The sequence below is a fragment of the Musca domestica genome, unplaced genomic scaffold, assembly GCF_030504385.1.
Source record: "Musca domestica strain aabys unplaced genomic scaffold, Musca_domestica.polishedcontigs.V.1.1 3, whole genome shotgun sequence".
Lineage (NCBI taxonomy): Eukaryota > Metazoa > Arthropoda > Insecta > Diptera > Muscidae > Musca > Musca domestica.
In genome coordinates this window covers 1449070-1470272 of record NW_026712299.1, presented here as the reverse complement: position 1 = coordinate 1470272, position 21203 = coordinate 1449070, and the positions used below count along the sequence as shown (strand labels likewise).

Genomic DNA, 21203 nt, shown 5'->3' with positions numbered 1-21203 from the left:
TAGCCGAAGTCTTATACAAATATTTCATATATAAATGCCGCTAACAAAAAATTACACTGTGTAACCCCAAAAATAATTACAGGGAAAATCCATTTGATTACAAAAGTTGAGCTTTAAATAGAATAGACGTGTATCGGCGTTTAGAAAATTTACATCACACATTTTTTTCGAAAAATTCGGATTAAAATTCCCTGGAATCCATTGATTCTAGATGTATAGCGTGTTCAGCAATATTGCAGATAACAATACGGGGATTATTTCGGTAATAAGTCTTAACCCTCAAGTGAGTCGACAAACAGGATTTTTTTGCCTTTTTTGAAAATATGCTCAAAAACTACCTTTAAACGGGCTCATAGCTGGTCAAAATATTCTACAAAATTATTTGTCATAAAATTCTACTATAGGTCCTAGAATACGTCAAAAATCTAAATCTTACCTAAACGCCAGGAATTCATATATAATAAAAAGCTTTAAGCTTAAAATCGCACTTTATGAGAGTTTATGCATAAATCTCCAACAAAGCATCATTTTTGAAGGATGATGTCAAAGACAAAAATATTCTGAATCAAATTTCATTATAAGTCACTAAAACAAAGATATCTCTATTTTTATTACATATCATTATAATATATGCTACAATATTACCAAAAGAAACCCAAAATATTTCCTAATTTTTTTATCCATTTTTTCTTTGGAACTTTTTTCGAATTGACGCCTGAAAGTGTCATAATTTTTCGTCTTAGGCCGAAAGTGTCAGACACTCGAAATAATTAAAATTAGGTTCATCTTTTATAAGGGCTATACCTAAAGGTGGACCTATCTTGAGAATTTCCTAAAAGTGGACAGATATGACCCATTTGATATTTTTTATGGTATACAGAATCCGATAAAAAACTGCAACAAAAGTCAAATGCCATAATTTTTATATTTTTTTAAGTTTTATTCAATGAAAGCAAAAACGTCGGTATTAGCATCAAATTTTAGAATAAGTTTAGATTTGTTCGAATTGGTCAACTTTGGAACGAATTATGGCCTTCAAATGGCCAATGAAACCGTCACACGCGGCCCGAATGTTGCTAAGCGGTATTTTGGTCCATTCTAGGCGAAGCTCTTGCCCAACCTTGCTTTCCAAAATACTCCAGCCACAAAAGTCCTGGTATCTGGAGATTTTGGTGGCCATTGTGCGCAGGGAATGAAGTGAGGAACCTCATTTTGTAACCATTCTTGGGTGGCGCATGCTGAGTGGTGTTGGAATGTCCAAGGTCTGCGGCCTAAATGTTTGCGTGTCCAAGGCTTTAATACACCCTCCGGAATATTTTCGCGATAATATTCGGCATTTATTTTGATGGCACGGTCGATTAATACGAGCGTAGAGCGCCCATCGGCTCTTATGGTGGCCCACACCATCACCATGGCCGGCGCTTGAGTTCTGGTGGCCAAACGAAGGTACACATCGTCAGCTGACCTCTTTGGCAAGTAAACACTATCATTAGTTCTTTTGATTACAAACTGCTAGACAACGAATGTTTTCTCATCGGAGAAAACCAAATTCAGCAGTTCACAACTTTCGGCCAGTCTAAGCTACGCTTTAGCCCTTTTGAGTCTATTTTCTTTCTGTTGCGGTGTATGTTCTTGCACTTTTTGGAATTTCAATGGCTTTACCCAGGGCTCATTTTTCAATATTTGCCGAATGGAATATTGCGACATTTTCAGCTCAGAAATTCCTAAAATTTTTCTTTGTTGTAGAATTGTGCCTAAACTCACATAAAGTTAACCCTAAAGTTTGTGTTTTAATATTTTTGAATTACAGGCGTTGAAATAAGATTCAAAATTTTAAAGTCTTCTGGTACCTATAGTAGAATTTTATGACAAACAATTTTGTGAAATATTTTGAATTGTTACGTTCCCTTTTAAAATGAGTTTTCAATCATGTTTGGAAAAAAGGACCCCTTTGGTGACTCACTTGAGGGTTAAAATTATTGACCAAACTAAACTTCCTGTAATATTCCTAAGGACACTATATACCACAAATGTAAGGATTCCAAGGAATCTCTCGTTTAAATTACATTTTCAAGTGTATTTTGGAAAAAGGTCCAAAAAGACCACTTTGGTGACTCACTTGAGGGTTAACATTATTGGCCAACTTAAACCTCGTGTTGTTATCTGTAATATTCCTTAAGACACTATATACCTAAAATCAACGGATTCTAGGGAATCTCAATTCGGAAAAAAAAAATCCTAAAAAGTGTGAAAGAGGAGAAAACTACAACTGAAAAATTGAATTTTGTCGCACAGTGTTATCAAGATTATGTTTTGTAGGACTATCTGAGTTACAGACGTGGATTTATAAGATTATTTTTTTAAGGACACAGACGGGGATTTTTGTGATCATAATTTCAAGCACATAATCTTGGTATATAGTTGTAGATTTCTGAAAATTTTTTTGTGAGGCTACTTCCTAAGATTATTTTTCGAAGCATATAGTCGATAATTTTCTAAGCTTGTGATTTGAAGAACTATCACAGCATATACCATAAATATGCATATAGGTGTAGGGTATATATATTCAGCCCCGCCCGACTTTTGTCTCTTTCTTACTGGTTACACCTTTTATATTTATTATTATTATTATTATTATTATTATTATTATTATTATTATTATTATTATTATTATTATTATTATTATTATTATTATTATTATTATTATTATTATTATTATTATTATATTATTATTATTATTATTATTATTATTATTATATTATTATTATTATTATTATTATTATTATTATTATTATTATTATTATTATTATTATTATTATTATTATTATTATTATTATATTATTATTATTATTATTATTATTATTATTATTATTATTATTATTATTATTATTATTATTATTATTATTATTATTATTATTATTATTATTATTATTATTATTATTATTATTATTATTATTATTATTATTATTATTATTATTATTATTATTATTATTATTATTATTATTATTATTATTATTATTATTATTATTATTATTATTATTATTATTATTATTATTATTATTATTATTATTATTATTATTATTATTATTATTATTATTATTATTATTATTATTATTATTATTATTATTATTATTATTATTATTATTATTATTATTATTATTATTATTATTATTATTATTATTATTATTATTATTATTATTGTTATTGTTATCATTATTATTATTATTATTATTATTATTATTATTATTATTATTATTATTATTATTATTATTATTGTTATTGTTATCATTATTATTATTATTATTATTATTATTATTATTATTATTATTATTATTATTAGTATTATTATATTATTATTATTATTATTATTATTATTATAATTATTATTATTATTATATATTATTATTATTATTATTATTATATTATTATTATTATTATTATTATTATTATTATTATATTATTATTATTATTATTATTATTATTATTATTATTATTATTATTATTATTATTATTATTATTATTATTATCATTATTATTATTATTATTATTATTATTATTATTATTATTATTATTATTATTATTATTATTATTATTTCCAATTTTCAACCCCTAAGCTCTTTTACCATTTTAGCTGTAGCAGCAAAAATATATATATAAGTGGCATTGCAAATTCTCTATACATACACTGAAATAAATACAAATAAATCAAAAAAAAGAAAACAACAAATACATACAAGAAAAAAATGATAAACTAAAAAAATAAAAACAAAACTTAAAAAAAGCATACTCTTTTTTCTTTAAAGAAAAATCAACACAAATTAAATCAACAAAACTAGACTTTCTTTAAAAAAAAAAGTGAGAAAAAAAATTAAATAAATAAATGCAAAATGCTGTTAGACAATTTTGAAAAAAAGAGGGCAGAAGAAATAGTTTGAAATTTATTTTATTATTTATTACTGCAAATTAGATGAAACAGTTTAGGATTAGTCCAAATTTAGTTATTTTTTTTTTATTTTTTAATTATTTTTTTTTTAAATTGTTGCATTTGTGATTTAAGCCGAGCATTAAAACAATTAGAAGAAAAATGCGTTCCACACAAAAAAAAAAATGTATGCAATTGCAGTAGATGTTTATATATAAAAAACGCAATAGGAGGTTAGAAAAAGATTTTTTATGATTTAAAATCGTAGGTTGCTGAAAATTATTTAACTTTTGTGAGCTAATTAATTTTTTCTATTATTTTTAATGCAATTTTTTTTTTTTGTTTCAATACAAAAACACAAAGATATATAGAGAGGTAAGAAATATAGGTGAAAAAATACATATTTCGATTTTTTTTCCTGCAACACTCAATCACACATTCACATTGACATTGCAACATAATACGATTTGTGGTTTTGTTGAATATATATTTTTTACGGATCGCTTAATTGGACACATGCTAACAATACAGATATTTATCTAACAAAATAAAAAATATCCACAAAAATCTAGGCAGCATACTTTCGCTTTTTTGTTGTTTTCGTTTCGCTTCCCCAAATGACAATGACATTTAAAATAGATATATGTTTTGGCTATGGATAATAATGTAATTATTTTAAATATTTGTTATTATTTAAAGCAAATGTTTGGTATTTTTTTTAAATAATGGAATTGAGTTTTAAATCCACATCGGGTAAAGACGAACTTTTTTTTTTAAAAAATAATTATTTTAGAGTTATTCATGACTTCACTTTAAAAATGTCACAGCATTTTTAAAACGACAGAGAATGCCATTGCCTAAAGTAGCGGTGCTTGCATGTTTTTTTTTTTTTTTTGTTTTGATAACATAGGACACACGCACATACCCGCATAACATTTTGAATGTCTTGTCCTAAAAAGACTACTTAAATATACTTTGTAATTTATTTAAGCAATTCATGATAACAAAAAAAAATCTCACATTGCTCCGCTTTTTCTTAATATTTTCCTTAAAAACAGAGAAAAATCACACTCAGAATAACTTTCATAGGACCAACAATCATGAATTTTTAAAACATATTTTTTTCCAAAATCCAAAAAAATGGAGATTTTCAAAAAAATATTTTTTCACAGAACCATTCATATTTGGTTTAAAAAACATATTTTCAAAAGACCAATAAAAGTTGATTTTTTTTTCAAAGGAAAAATAAAAGTGGATTTTTTACAATTTCTTTTCAATGAATCAACCATCGATGATTTGTTTTTAAATATTTTTTCAAACGAACAAAAAATGTGGATTTTCAAAACTGTGAAAAGACAAAAAAAAAATGTGGATTTTTTAAATAATATTTTTTAGTTTTTTTTTAAATATTTCTTCAAGGTCAAACAGTTATGGATATTTCACATATATTCTTTTCAAAGTATATTCTAAATATTTTTTTACAATCTACATCGCGATCCGTATCGTGTCTTCAAAAAATAAGAAAAAATAATAAATGAAATAAATTAAATAAAGGACCGACAATCATTTTTTTAAATATATTTTTCAATGACACTGTCATGGATTTAAAATAAATATAATAAAATTTTGACTAACTGAACTTGGATGTTTTAAGAATATTTTTAAAGGATCCACAGTCGTGGAATTGCTGAAATTTTTCGTAAACCGTAAATTTTATACGAATATTTTTGTTATAGAAGTGATTTTTTTATACTTTATTAAAGGGAAAAGAAAAACCACGCTGAGAATTATTTTCCAAAGACAACCACGATTTTCAAAAAAAAAAATCTGATAATTATCAATATTTGATTAATAAAAAAATATATTTTCAAAAGACCAATAATTGTGGATTTTTTCCAAGGAATAATAAATGTGGATTTTTTAATGTTAAAGAAACAAATATAAGACTAACAATTCCGGGATTTTTTTTCGCTCAAGGTCCAACAGTTGCGGATATTTTAGAAATAGTTTTTTAAAGTATATTCCAAAATATATTTTTTACAATGGCGATCAAATGACAACCAATCGTGTCTTCAAAAGAAAAAAAAAACAATTAAGGAATCATCAATCGTGGATTTTTTTCCTAAATATATTTTTCAATGAATTTTTAAAAAATATATTTTCAATAAAATCATAATATAATCGTAGATCTTTACAAATATATATTTTTCAATGAAATAACATTTGAAGGTTATTTAAAAAATATATTTTATATAAAATATATTTTTAATTATAACATTTGAGGATTTTTAAAAAATATTTTTTAAAGACCAAACCGAACAATGAACTTGGATTTTTAAAAGAAATATTTTTTAAAGACCAAACGTACCAATGAACTTGGATTTAAAAAAAAAATAATTTTTTAGATCAAACGGACCAATGGACATGAATTTTTAAAAAGTATCGTGAAGTTTTATTTTTTTTTAAGTACCAACTTGTAGATTTTTATACCCTACAGCACATAGTGGGTATGGGTATTGCGTCATTGTGCATTTGTTTGTAAGAGGGAGAAGGAAGCGAGATAGACCCATAGTTACAATTGAGGATCTTCATAGAATCACTTTCTGAGCCGATTTATGCATGTCAGTCGTGCATGTGAACAAAATGCACGTCGCATTTATTATCCGATTGAGATGAAGTTTTCCAAAAAATGTTTGTTTGACGCATGAACAAACCGTATTGAAATTGGTTTTAATCAGATTTAGCAGATTTAGATATAGCTCAGTCTAGAAGCAACTACATAAAATTTAGTGAAAATCCGTGCAGATATAACTATAGCTCCCATATATATGTTTCATCCGATTTGGTGTTTATGCCCCTTACATGTGTAATAAGCACTTCACAACAATGATATTTGGCACCAGATATCAGATAGAGTCCAGAAATATCTCTGCCAAAATTTATCAAGATCGGTTCAGATTTGAACATAGCTCCCATATATATCTTCAACTGATTTCGGGTGATTTGTGCACCAAATAGCCAATATCTGCCCAAGTCCAGAATTTTGGTATATCCGACCGAATTCAGTCTAAAAGCAGGTACATCAAATTTTGAGAAAATCGAAAATTCAGATATAACTTTAGCTTCCATATATAATTCGTAATATCCATTCGACAACAATGATATTTGGTATCAGATATCTTAAAGAGTTCAGAAATACCTTTGTCAAATTTTATCAAGATCGGCTAGGATTTGAAAATAGGTCATAAATATCCTTAATCCGACTTCAGGTTTACTGTTCAAAGAATGGCTTATATCAGCCCAAATGAATTTCGAGACATACGTTTCCATTTTGTGGAACTCCGATAAATATTTATTAATATAATCCTTCCCATGCACTCCATAGCAATGTTATTTGGTATAAAATATTAAAATGTGTCGTCCATCAAATTTAGTGAAAATCGATTCAGAATTGGATATGTCTCCCATATATTTATTCCCTCTGAAACCAAACTATAACTGCTCTCAATCCAACTGTTGATAGATGGTATGATCTACTCTAAATAAATTCTTTTGTTACGGGAGTTCCACTAAATACACATTGTGGTGTAGGGTATCATATAGTTGGCCCCGTCCGACTTTTGACTTTTCCTTATTGGTTTTAAATATAATTATAACCTCCACCATACTATGAAGGGTATATTAATTTTGTCATTCCGTTTGTAACTCCTCGAAATACTCATGTCAGACCTAACAAAGTATATATATATTCTTGATCAGCGTAAAATTCTAAGACGATTTAGCCATGTCCGTCTGTCTGTCTGTCCGTCTGTCTGTTGTAATCACGCTATCTTTCGAACAAATTGAGATAGAAGGCTAAAATTTTGCACACATGTATATTTTGCCAGTAGGCAGGCTAAGTTCAATGGGTCATGTAGGTCCAAGTTATCATATAGCACCCATATAACGGTACCTCCTGATATTCGGTATTTTGATGATTTTAGCGACATTATTCACCGGATACGTAATGGATACTACATCCTAAGTCAAAAAATGAGCCATGAAAGGCCAACGTCTTCATATAACCCCCATATAACGGTACCCCCCGATATTCGGTATTTTAATGATTTTAGCGGCATTATTTAACGGAATCGTTCCAAATTTGGTATTTGAAATTCGTAATAGATACTGCAGCATAAAACAGAAAATGGGCCATGTAGGTCCACGTCTTCGTGGACCTTCCCATATACCGTACCCCCCGATATTCAGGTTTTTGATGTTTTTAGCGACATTATTGACCGGGATTGTTTCAAATTTCGCATGTGAAGTTCGTAAGGTCCACGTCGTCGTATAGGCATTTGGTATTTTTAAGATTTTAACAGAATTTTTCAGGGATCTTATTTTATTATTATTATTATTATTTTTTTTTTTTTTTTTGTTCCGGCCAAACTTACTGCTTTTTTACTTGTTTTAAATAATTTTCAAAGAATAATAGACAATTTTTTTGAAAATGTTTTTTTAAATATCCTTTGAAAGAAGATCTTTATTTTTTGAACATTTTTTCTTAAAATATTGCAAAGAATAATCGTATGGTTTTTTTTTAATTCTCAAGGGGATACTAATAGATTTATTGAATTATATTTTTATTAAATTTTCTAAAATATTACTTTATAAATCGGGTTTTAAAATTGTTCTCAAAAGAACACCATTGATGGATTTTAGAATAATTTTTCAAATGAGTAATATTTTGGGAACCTTTTGGAATATTTTCTTTAAAGTGATATATTTGCCTAAATAAGATGAATTTTGCCAAATAGTCCGAATTTAGACTAGGATATTTGATATGCTGGATCAAATTTACTGAAAATCGCTTCAAATATAGCTATAGCCCCCTTATATATTCTTCGTTCGATTTGATATTTAAGACCCATACATCAAACTTCATAAAAATGTTAATCGGTACACGATATATAAAATAATTTAGGAATACTTCTGCTAAATTTTGTCGAAATTCTAATTATGCATGGCAGGCCTTTAGGGTATGATAAAGTCGGCTCTTACCACTTTTTTTTTCTTTTTTTTACTATTTTACTTATTAAGAATAATTCAACCTCCATGTACCACGCTAATTTTCAGTTTATGATTTTACATTGTCTTAAATTAACAAAGGGCCTCTTCGAAATGTAAGTACCCGCAGTAAACTTTATGTGCATCAAAAACAACAATGGTTTGTTCTTTTCTCCAACCATCCTTGTTCCCCACTTTCTTAAGAATCTCATTCCTTGTGCAAGTTATTTTGTAAAGGAACTAAAGTTATGTTGTTTGTTTTTCTTTTTCTTTGTTTCTGGATGCAGTGGATTTTTTTAATGTCGGTAAACTGGTCCAGGATGAAGGTAAAAACTCTTAAAGTTATTTTATTGACAAAGTTTTTTTGTTCGCCGAAATAAGTTGATGAATTAATTTTGTAATTTGCCGTTAAAATGTCAGCAGAAGTACTTGTACTTGGAATTTTGACTATACGGGCGTGGGTGGTGTGAATGTCTACCTTCCCTGGGAGAGAATCTATTTATGTAGATATTTATATTTTTGGAATAAGTAGCGGTATAAATTATTTCTTTTGGCAATGACATAACCACCCCCTAAGTTGACCAATACCCCCCTTTCATTGGTCCTGCCTTTGAGTACAATTTTCTTTTGAAAAAAAAAAAAAACTTTCAATTTCCTTTGATTTTTCCTTTTTTTCCACTTTGATTTCTTCAAACAAGTCATATTAAATGCCACATTTTGAGAATCGTTTTCACTGAAGAGCACTTCATTGCTTTTAAGTTATGTTTTTGATCTTCGCCCCTATCTTCCATCTCAACTAAATGGCACACTTTTTTTAATAGAGTAAAAGTGAAATGAAGAGCAACAATATTAAATACATGTCCTTTGACACACATACCTACACGCACGTGGATGTACGTGGACGTGTGCGTTTGTGTGTCTTTGTTTGCATTTATTTGATGATATTGTTTTCTCCTGTCGTTTATTTTTTTTTTTTTTCAAATAGCCAGCCACGTGTAGCGACTTACAGATGACAACAAGAGTGGTTTTCATCCTTCGCCAGACATCAAAGCATACACCAACATTAGAGATAGTAGAATGACAAAAAACAACAACAACAAACCAAAACAACAACAAATACCACATGACAAATGATTATTTTCTTTTGCCGTCTGACTTTTTCAAGAGTGTTTGAACTAAAGATGGAAAGCGTAAATGTACATTAAACTGATGAAATGCGACTATAAATTGTCAAAGGATATCGCGGCCAAAGAAAGGACAATTGCGGTCTTTGGTTTGAATTTAATTGTAAAATATAATTATTTTAAGGGTAAACTAAACGAACTGGTTTATTATCAAAATACCGAATATCTGAGGTTATAGTTATATGTTCGCTATGGGAAAAAGTGGACCTTAATATTCAATGTTCTGCCTGAAAGCTGGAACCCATTATGAACTACAACTACCAACTTTTAGACAAATCCGGAGAAAATTCTGGCAAAAAACATCAAAATACTGAATATCCGGAGATGCCATTATGTGGAGGTATACGAAAACGTGGACCTATACATACTATGTTCCGCTACAGAAGCTAGAGCCCATTACGAACTACAACTACCAATTTTTGGACAAATCCGGGAAAAAATGTGATGTACCGTTTTATGGGGCTATACAAAAAGTACAATGTTCCGCCACCGGAGCTGGAACCGATCTATAAATTCAATTTTTAGACAAATACGTGGAAAAATGTGACAAAAATCATGAAAATCCCGAATATCAAGATGTTACGTTATATGTGGGGCACAATGTTCCGCCACCGGTGCTAGAACTCATTACGATCTACAAATTCAAATTTTAGACAAATCCATGGAAAAATGTGGCGAAAATCATGAAAATACCGAATATCAAGATGTAATGTTATATGTTGGCTATACAATAGCCATCGGAGCTAGAACCCATTGTGACCTAAAAATACAATTTTTTGGACAAATCCGTGGGAAAATGTGGCAAAAAATCACCAAAGTGCTGAATATCGGGAGGTATCGTTTATGAGAGCTATACCAAAACGTAGACCTATATATATACAATGTTCCGTCACCGGAGCCAGAGTCCATTGCGAACTATAAATATCAATTTTTTTAGACAAAAACTCTGAAATTAGGGATGAGAATCACTGATAGCGTGCAGGAGAGATGTACCAATGGTTTTGTGGAAATTCGAACTTATATAAAAGTTAAGAAAAGTTCTAAAATGGTGCTATACTTTTAAAATAGTACCATTTGTTGTTATATGAACAGATAGGGATAAAAACTTGAAATTTGATATGAGAATCAAGTTTGGAAAGTAAGTTGGAAGGTGGTTTTGGATATGTACTAAATGGTACTCAATTTGGAAGAGTGTGGTTAAGGGTGAACGGATGAAGCTGGCATTTTGATATTGGGCGAACAGGTAGTGCTAGAAATCTGAAATTTGGTATTAGGGTTGATGTTCATGTGTAGCCTGGACATATGGAGGTGGTTTCACACATGTGTACTACAATTGTACGAAAAGTGCCGAATTGTACAAGATTTTGTATTTAGTGAAGAGAAATAAATACTTTACGCTAACGAATAGCGGGCACTTGCTAGTTATATATAAACAAGTAAAAACCCCGTTATGTTTAGCGGGGTCGAACTTTTGATACCCTCCACTACTAGGAAAAAAATATTATAACCTCAGCCATATGACTAGAGAGGGTATATATCATTTGATACAGCCAAAACGTACATAGAAACAACGGGTTTACACTCTAGGTCTCTTTGGACCAAACCGTTTCAGAACATTTGGAGTCGATCTAGCGATGTCCGTCCGTCTGTCTGGCTGGTGCGCACGATAACTCTCGAAGGGAGTATCCGATTTAGTCTAGCCATCAGAATATTATTGTTAAACTTAGATCGAGTTCGGAGGTGGGCAATACCAATTATGGTATGTCAACAATTTCAAAGAAAATAACTTACTTAAGAGAGAGTATAATCCGATTTTGCCCCAACTATGCAAATTCTAATATTTGCATCAGTGCTAGGTCAGGAGCGAAAAGGAACAATATCGATCCACTCTACTAAATACCTCCCACACAAAGGATCAAACCTATTGAATAAATATAACTCTTATAAAATGTGATATATGAGTCCGATTATCTCCAAATTACACATATCACAATATTTTTATTGACTCAAGGTCTGGTGTGAAGATGGAATATCTCTTTCCACTTCTTCTGGTACCTGTTCCAAAAAGGGGTCAACATTTTGAATTTCTATGAAGCTCGTAAAACGCGAAATAGGCATCCGATTATCTTCAAATTCCACATATCTCAATAATTCTACCAACACAAGATCTTCTGTGAAGATGGGATGTATCGGTCCACTCCTTCTGGTACTTTTCCCTCAAAGGGTCAACATATTAAATATCCATGAAACTCCTAAAACGCAAAATAAACATTTGATTCCCTTCAAATTTCACGCATATCAATATTTCCATCAACACAAGGTCTGTTATAATGATGGTAGACATTTCTTCTGGTACCTCCCCCACAAAGCGCCAGCATTTTGATAACCAAACCGATAAAAAAAAAATAAATAAAATAAATAAGCATCCGGTTCTTTTCATATTACACACATCCCATTATTTCTGTTAACACAAGATCTGCTGTAAAGTTGGAATGTATCGGTCCACTCCTTCTGGTAACTGCCCCACAAAGGGTCAACATTTTGACCCATGAAGCTTGTAAAACGCGAAAGCATCTGATTATCTTTAAACTTCACACATCTCAATTTTTCTACTAACAAAAGATCTTCTATGGAGATGGGATATATCGGTCCATTCCTTCTGGTACCTCCTCCACATAGTGTCAAAATTTCCACGAAGCTCATAAAACACGATATTAACATCCAATTCTATTCAGACTTGTTTTGCATCTCAATATTTCCATCAACACAAGATCTGTTATAAAGATTGTAGAGATCGGACCATTTCTTCTGGTACCTCCCCCACATAGGGCTCAAGATTTTTAAAAACAAAATGCTCCAAGAAAGCGAAATAAGCATCAATTTTTTTTTTCAAATTTTACATATACAAACATTTTTGCCAACACAAGATCTGCTGTAAATGATATATATGTCTGATATATGTCTGCGAACCCCTTCTAGTACTTCACCCACGAAGGGTCGCAATTTTTAATATTTTTTCTTTACAACTTGCTATATCTCAATATTTCTCTCAACCAGAAACCTAAGATGAATATGGAATTTATGATTTCGCATAAAATTGGATATAAATGTCTAATTTTCTTCAACAATTTTCCCCATATCAATATTTTTAAAATAATTTATTTAACTATATCTGGCGCCTCAGGCACATTTTAACATTTTCTAGAAATTATCACATATCTCATATAAAGTCCAAACCTGGCACGTCGCAATATTTATATCATATTTATATAGGACCAATACGACGAAATGGACAATATTGCCCATTTCCTTCGGAACCTACTCCTTAGAGGGTCAAAAATTTGAATAATCACAACAGAAGTCAAAACATATTTTAATAATCGAACATTGACTGTAGAGATAAATTTATCGACAAAACCGACTGATACCTTTTAACTTTTTTTTTAAATAATATTCATTTTTAAGTTAATTTTTATTTTCTGCTTAAACCATTGTCTAAAAATTAACACTTTAAAATATTAATTTATTCTGTCATAAAAGTGTCAATGTTTAAACTAAAATTTATGCATTTAATTTAATCAAAATGAGATAACATTGATTCATTAGTTACAACAACACCCCAACATGGTCCAACATCTGATATGTAGGTTGGCATATCGTCTTTATGTTGAAATGAATTCATATTAACTTGTTATCAAACTAAAACACAAAGCTAATAAATTTCTTATTAAATAAATTTTGTATTCGAGGTTAAAAATAGACTGTCGTTGCTACTTTTTTATTTGTTTGCAAATCACCCTTTGCCTTTGAAAGAAAAATGAAATAAATCACTTCTTTAACTAATGTTATTTTTTTTAACCCCCGTTCAGAGTTCAACTGTATTCCCTTCTTCACTTATCCGCACATCTAACCACACTTCTACTGTTAAATTATCTCCCAGATAAAATAATGTTATCTCATTCGCTGTTAGAACTCTCTGTGCAACCTCTTTCATTTATATGTCTCTGTTAGTGTTACACTCGCATGAATTCATTGGTTTCATTGTTGTTGTTGTTATTATTATCATTGTTTGAATATTCTCTTTGTACTATAAATAGCCCAACTCATTTTAAGCAACCGTAACGAGAACAAAATGTTCTATAGTGTGGAGTTCTGTGTGTGCTATGTGATTGGTTGATTGTGTGCCCAAGTGTATCTGTGTTGTTTGCCAAAAGAGGAGTACATGCCTCCGTGGCGCAATTGGCTAGCGCGTTCGGCTGTTAACCGAAAGGTTGGTGGTTCGAGCCCACCCGGGGGCGCAATTATTTTTTTATTTCATATTATTTAGAATTTTTAATATTTTTTTATTTTAGTTAATATTTTAACGTAGTGAAATTATTCTCAAATAAAAATTTGATTAATAAAATAATATTATCCATTAAAAAAAAATTAAATCTAATTAAGCTCCAATTAAAAACAAGTAAGCAAAGGCTACAGTCGAGCGGGGCCGACCGTTGAATACCCTACAACACTATAATAAACGATACAGTTTATATAGGCGAGAAACTCGAAAGAATTCCACAAGATATTGTGACAAATAATAAAGGAAAACCATCAGGTTTCATTCTCTAATTTTCGAATAATAGCAACTTAAACTAATTTGCTCGTTTCCAATTTATTGGTAGATATTGCACGTAAATGGTCTTCCTAGATCTGGAACCAATATTTCCCAAAGACCTATAATCCCTCAGACGTGGCAAAAGATTAACATTTATTATTGGTTTTTGGCTGAAACGCAACGAAATCAGCGTTAACGAAATAGTCAGAAGTGCGTCTTTCCTGTATTTGTGAATTCTCCAAAAAGTCACCGGAATGGACATTTTCGTATTTTGTCTACAAAAGTTGGCAAACTATTTCACACATTGAATATTTTTGGGATGGCCATCCAAAACTGTTTGGCTTTTGCAATGTCCGGTAACCCCCATTCAAATGTGCGTGAGGACTGGGAGATAATTACGACCTGTTGACAAATTTTGCAGTTTTTTGGTCCATTCCAACCCCTAAATATATGGCGATCATCTCCAAACAGAGTAGACGTCTATTCTGACCCTCATCTTTTCCCCATGCAAAACTTCGTAAGGATCGGGCCATAAATGCGATCTGTATATGATATCCTGATATCCTAACTACTTAGTTTTGTTAGCTGTAGAAATATTAACAAATGTTTAATTAAAAATGAAAATATGCCAAAAATATGACAAAATTGAAAAAATATGAGAAAATGTTACAAAATCAATATTTTCATCTATAGAGAGATATTTTTATGCGATTTTTTTAGACGTTTTTTCTTTCCTGCCAAGAGGCCATTCTGAATTAATGAGAACTGTCGAAATCAATTCAGCCGTTCCCGACATATAAGAGATCTTTCAAGCATATCCTCTTTGATAGACATATATATCGCACATATTTTGCTATATATCCGATTTGTTGGATGTAAACATCAATGTAAAGATCAGAAGTAGCCTTGTCATGGCTTTGTGATTTAGCCGGGATTTCTAATATTCGCGGTTTAATGAAAAATTTTGCATTTTTTCAAAACAAAAGATATGGTCTATTTTACCCGCTAAATATTATCCGATGACCACCCAAATTGGTAGGCTTCTTCCCTGCCCTAAACTCAAGCTACATGCGAAATTCCGCGTTGATTGGTCTAAAATTGCGACCTGTATAGCTACTGCAAAATCCGACATTTTTTCAGTATTTGGTCCATTTCAACCCCTAAACATTTGGCGATCATCTCCAAAAGAAATAGGGTTCTATTCTGACCTCAACCCCACCTACATTCTAAATTTCGTGAAGATCGGGCCATAATTGCGACCTGTAGAGTGATTACAAATTAACATTATGAAGATTTCAAAATATCAAAAATATTCCTATATAGAAGAATTTCTGCCGGATAACAGCTAATTCTGTTGGAATATGCCTCATACATTTTTAAAACAGCTAATATGCTAATGCATCAGGCATTAGACCTTCCATATAGTAAAGGCAATCGGAAAAATTCACAGCAAAATTTTCAATGTAGATACTTAGAACTCCAAGTTTCAAGTCCTATCTTCAAAATTACAATCTCTATGAAAGAAAAACCTCTGATGAGAATTTTCAGGTGTTAAAATCGGATTGACAAAATTATTTTATATTCCATATTAAGTTATAAGCCTTTGAAATACCATTTGAAATTCGAAATAATTTTTAGTTAATAAGATGTTTCCTTGGTTCCATTTCTTCCGTTCCGTTCTTACACTACCACCTATTTCATATGTTGATGAATACAGATAATCCACATGGGTACCTACACAGTATTCTATTCATTAGCATAATGAATTGCTTCCTACATGTGGGTCACTGAAACCAGTTTTGATTTGTTGTTTGTTCTGTTCGGTTGATGTTGACCGCAATGTTAGTTAATACATTCTGTTGAGAATAACATACGCACAGAGATGTATAGCATGAAAAGGTCAGTGTTTGGCAATTATGTGTTTCACACTAATGGCACAGTGGGTAAATTGCCTCCGTGGCGCAATTGGCTAGCGCGTTCGGCTGTTAACCGAAAGGTTGGTGGTTCGAGCCCACCCGGGGGCGATGTGATTTTTTTTTGCAAATGTATTTATTAAAATATTTTGAAATATGCACATACATTTAATTTTTTTCCAATGATGACAACCAGGTATGTACACAGGAATGTCGTTCAAAACTGGAAAAAACTTTAATTTTCCAAACAAAAAGTGCAAAAAAATGTCTGAATAGTAACCATTTCCTGCTTTTACCATGGTTAAATATATGAGGACAAATTGAAAATGTTAAGGGATAAAAATATAAAGGAAAATGTATACTGCACAGTGGTCGTCTTGCCTCCGTGGCGCAATTGGCTAGCGCGTTCGGCTGTTAACCGAAAGGTTGGTGGTTCGAGCCCACCCGGGGGCGAAACATTTTTTTTTGTATTATTCGTTATTTCCATGTTTCTAAAATATTTATTATCATTACTTCGAAATGACTTTGCAAGCTGATATTGGTTGTTAACGATGTTTCAACTAAAATATATCCAAAAGTTTCTATAAAGAGGTTTGACTAGTCCTAGTATGGAATTTGGGATATTAGGACGAATTTCTAATTGATAACTAGGGTAAGTGTACCATTAGTCGGCACTTTTAGGATTTTCGCGTTTTCAATCGTTCACCATTCTGAGTGGAACTTTTCAATTATTAAAAAGTTCATTTATTCAGATTCGAAATTTTGTATAGTTTTTGCAATAATAAATAAAGTTTTAATAACTTTTTTTTTATTAAGGATAATTAATAAAAATAAAAAAAAAAAATTTATTAAAATATTATGACAACCTTTAATTTTTGTTAGAATAAATCATCTTTTCTTAGCGAAATTATTAAAAGGTCGCTACCAAAATATTTGAAGTAAACAAAAATGTTTACATTTAGTTATAATTGTTTCATTAATTCGAGCTTAAAAATAAAAAGTGCCGACTATTGGGAAATGCCGAACTTAAGCACACTTACCCTATATAAGATCAATATTTATTAAAATATTCCCACCTATATATTATAGTAATTTAATACAGCGAAAATCTGGCAATGTTATTTTATTTCATGAATGGTCATAAATAAGTACATATATATGTAACCATAAATATGCCCTCATATTTAGTAGGTATTATGAATATTTTTCTTTTTATATGACTTTCGCTTTATCTCTTCTTTCAATCCATTTGTCAGCAATAATTGTTGTAATCTGAAACTTGAGATTGATGATTTGCTAAATTTTTGCAAACATATGAAGCTAGCACAATGTGAAGAATGAACTTTGTCACAATGAATGGCATGCCTCCGTGGCGCAATTGGCTAGCGCGTTCGGCTGTTAACCGAAAGGTTGGTGGTTCGAGCCCACCCGGGGGCGATAATTTTTTTTCTTTAATTTATTTTGTAAAAATATTTTATTTAATAATTATATTTTCTGATTAATAAATTACCAACATTTTTGTCCTGCAGATTTTATGGAAGGATATTTCTTATTTTTAAAAAAGTCAATGTAATATGCTATTTAAATGGAAGAGTTTAAGCACAGTGGTTGCAATCGCCTCCGTGGCGCAATTGGCTAGCGCGTTCGGCTGTTAACCGAAAGGTTGGTGGTTCGAGCCCACCCGGGGGCGGTAAAATTTTGGAAATTTATGGGACCATTGGGATTCTGAGGATAAACTGCAATGAAGGAGATATATTGATCTGTGGGGTGTGACTCACACTTTCCACCATTGACCTTCATCACGACAATTCCACCCAGTCGATCATAAGGTCAATTCTTATCAGATGCAAGCAGTCGTCATCATCATTGCGTTACTTCAGCGACAATGCAGAGTTGATTCGAAAAGTGTCAACAAATTTATACTGAGCCAGCCTTCCAGGAGAAATAAATTGTTGGCAGGCATCTCTAACCTTCTGAGGCCCCATTTTTACGCAAAATATATTAAGAACTTAAATTACAACATTTAATAATTCAGTATAGAAATTTTAAATATTTTATTTTTTTTTTTTTTTGCAAAATTGTATTGTACTTATTTTCACATTCACCTATGATGACACTGTGGTTACATTGCCTCCGTGGCGCAATTGGCTAGCGCGTTCGGCTGTTAACCGAAAGGTTGGTGGTTCGAGCCCACCCGGGGGCGATAAAATTTTTAGTATTTGAATGAAGGAGATATGAGATTTGTGGTGATTTTACCACTCCCATTCATCATCATCAATTCTTTGGAAGTTTGAACTCCACTTGAACAGGAATTTTAAAGATTTTTTTAGAGGCACTCATATGGATGTTGCCTCAGTGAAGACCGATCAGAGTTGATACGAAAAAATGTTAACAAATGAAATTTTTCCCTGAACATTATATCCCAAAAATTTATTTTAAATTTAGATCTAATGGCACAGTGGTCACATTGCCTCCGTGGCGCAATTAGCTAGCGCGTTCGGCTGTTAACCGAAAGGTTGGTGGTTCGAGCCCACCCGGGGGCGGTATCTTTTTTTACTTACGAGTAAATTTACTTAGAAGCTAGATTTTTTTTAATTAAGGACAAATAAATAAATGGAAAACATTTTTGTCCTGCAGATTTTATAGAAGGATATTTCTTATATTTAGAAAAAAATCAATGATAATATGCTACTTAAATGAAAGTTTTTGTGCACAGTGGTCGCAATTGCCTCCGTGGCGCAATTGGCTAGCGCGTTCGGCTGTTAACCGAAAGGTTGGTGGTTCGAGCCCACCCGGGGGCGAGTTATTATTTTTTTATGTTTCTCGTTGATTTGTTCACAGAGGTAAGTCAGGTTGAAGAAATTGGAAAATGCAACTCTGGAGGTGGTACTTTCTACTTCAGATGATGTATTAATATCGAATGCAACGATTTAATATTTTATATGAGGCTTGTGGTAAAAATGAGATTATAATTATTTTTATTTTTTTTTTTAATTTTAAATTTCTTAAATAATTGAGAAACTTTTCTAACATAAATGTTTTAAAAATACATTTTTATAGCTAATGAATTATAATTATAATAATTTTCTTATTGAATTATGAAACTTGTATTTATGAAGCTGTCATGATTTACCTTGTTGTAATTCTACAAACTATTACAAATATATAGCAGTGGATAATATGGCAGCATATTTTTGTTGAAAAATGTATTAAAAGGCATCTTTGTTGTGGTCCAGTCTTTGTAGTTGCCCTCTGCTTAATTCATAAAAATTAATGGCCCCAATGGGTTATATAATCTTTGTGACATAGTTATCTAGCGAGCCCATCCGAGGGCAATGTAACGTTTTATTTTGATTAAAAACAGTTGCAATTCAACAGATAAGTTTTGGATACCATTTCATTCCACCCCAATATTAATACCAGCCATTTTGTATTTATAATTGACGTTGTACACGGTGGAGTCTTATGGCCTCCGTGGCGCAATTGGCTAGCGCGTTCGGCTGTTAACCGAAAGGTTGGTGGTTCGAGCCCACCCGGGGGCGATAACTTTTTTGTATCAATTTTTTTAAATATGACATTGTAATCATCTCATATTAGTTAATATATAAAGTGAAAATTACCTAAGTATAGATGTAGTCCCCAAATTATTGGCATATTTAGGATTCTCGAATGAATTAGACTGTAATTTGTTAAGATATTCGTAGAAACTGAAACAGAAGGGCACTTTAGACCTGGGCATTATTATAATGTGGACATATAACGCTAAGTGTTTGCAAGGAGAGTTTCTAATAATTGAGAACCCCAAAATTTGAATAAATTAGTTAGAAAAATAGTGAAATCGGGGTTATCCGTACATGGGTGCTAAACGAAAATATGTAACTATGTAATATAGTTTTTATAACATTGATTCTTCATAATAAAAATGAGTCTTTGAAACCTCCTTAAGTCTTGCTAAATACCTATAGAGCAAATAATGACTTCTATTTGAGTAGGCTTAAAGTCTCAAAAAAAAAAAAAAAAAGATACAAGCACACATACACACAACACGTATCCGTATTTACGTACTATGTCTATATCTTTGCCAATCCACTTTGAATTTAGGCTTGATTTTGGAGTACTCGCAGTGCTAAAATTTATTGAAATCCTTTAAAATGTATTGTTAATTCTGCAGTGCGTTATTACATTTGACATATGAATGTACACATATGTCAACCCCGGTCTTCATATGCCAGTATAATCGCACAGTGGTCAAATAGCCTCCGTGGCGCAATTGGCTAGCGCGTTCGGCTGTTAACCGAAAGGTTGGTGGTTCGAGCCCACCCGGGGGCGGCAGTTTTTTATTTAAATGTATATTTTTTAGATTTGAATAAATAATTTAGTTTTTTTTGTGTGTTAATCCGGTAAAATTCTAAATAATGTCATAATTTTAAAAATTGGAAAATATGTATGTTTGACATAATTTCAACTCAACTTTTGTTTTATAAGACAAAAATAATAAATTAAAAGATATTCAGTCGTTGATGGCTCCTGATGATTATTTG

General features: G+C 31.0%; 1 protein-coding gene and 9 non-coding genes across 14 annotated transcripts in view; 9 read left to right on the top strand and 1 right to left on the bottom strand.

Moving 5' to 3' along the window:
- The window catches only part of LOC101894539 (CUGBP Elav-like family member 2), a 382563-nt gene that overhangs the window by 15369 nt on the left and 345991 nt on the right, over positions 1-21203 (bottom strand). The window lies entirely within an intron of this gene.
- On the top strand, positions 14377-14450 carry TRNAN-GUU (transfer RNA asparagine (anticodon GUU)). The gene has a single exon. It is a non-coding gene; the product is annotated as a tRNA-Asn (tRNA).
- On the top strand, positions 16700-16773 carry TRNAN-GUU (transfer RNA asparagine (anticodon GUU)). Its single transcript has one exon. It is a non-coding gene; the product is annotated as a tRNA-Asn (tRNA).
- On the top strand, positions 17042-17115 carry TRNAN-GUU (transfer RNA asparagine (anticodon GUU)). Its single transcript has one exon. It is a non-coding gene; the product is annotated as a tRNA-Asn (tRNA).
- On the top strand, positions 18026-18099 carry TRNAN-GUU (transfer RNA asparagine (anticodon GUU)). Its single transcript has one exon. It is a non-coding gene; the product is annotated as a tRNA-Asn (tRNA).
- TRNAN-GUU (transfer RNA asparagine (anticodon GUU)) lies at positions 18279-18352 on the top strand. The gene has a single exon. It is a non-coding gene; the product is annotated as a tRNA-Asn (tRNA).
- Positions 18792-18865, top strand: TRNAN-GUU (transfer RNA asparagine (anticodon GUU)). Its single transcript has one exon. It is a non-coding gene; the product is annotated as a tRNA-Asn (tRNA).
- TRNAN-GUU (transfer RNA asparagine (anticodon GUU)) lies at positions 19390-19463 on the top strand. The gene has a single exon. It is a non-coding gene; the product is annotated as a tRNA-Asn (tRNA).
- TRNAN-GUU (transfer RNA asparagine (anticodon GUU)) lies at positions 20131-20204 on the top strand. The gene has a single exon. It is a non-coding gene; the product is annotated as a tRNA-Asn (tRNA).
- Positions 20918-20991, top strand: TRNAN-GUU (transfer RNA asparagine (anticodon GUU)). Its single transcript has one exon. It is a non-coding gene; the product is annotated as a tRNA-Asn (tRNA).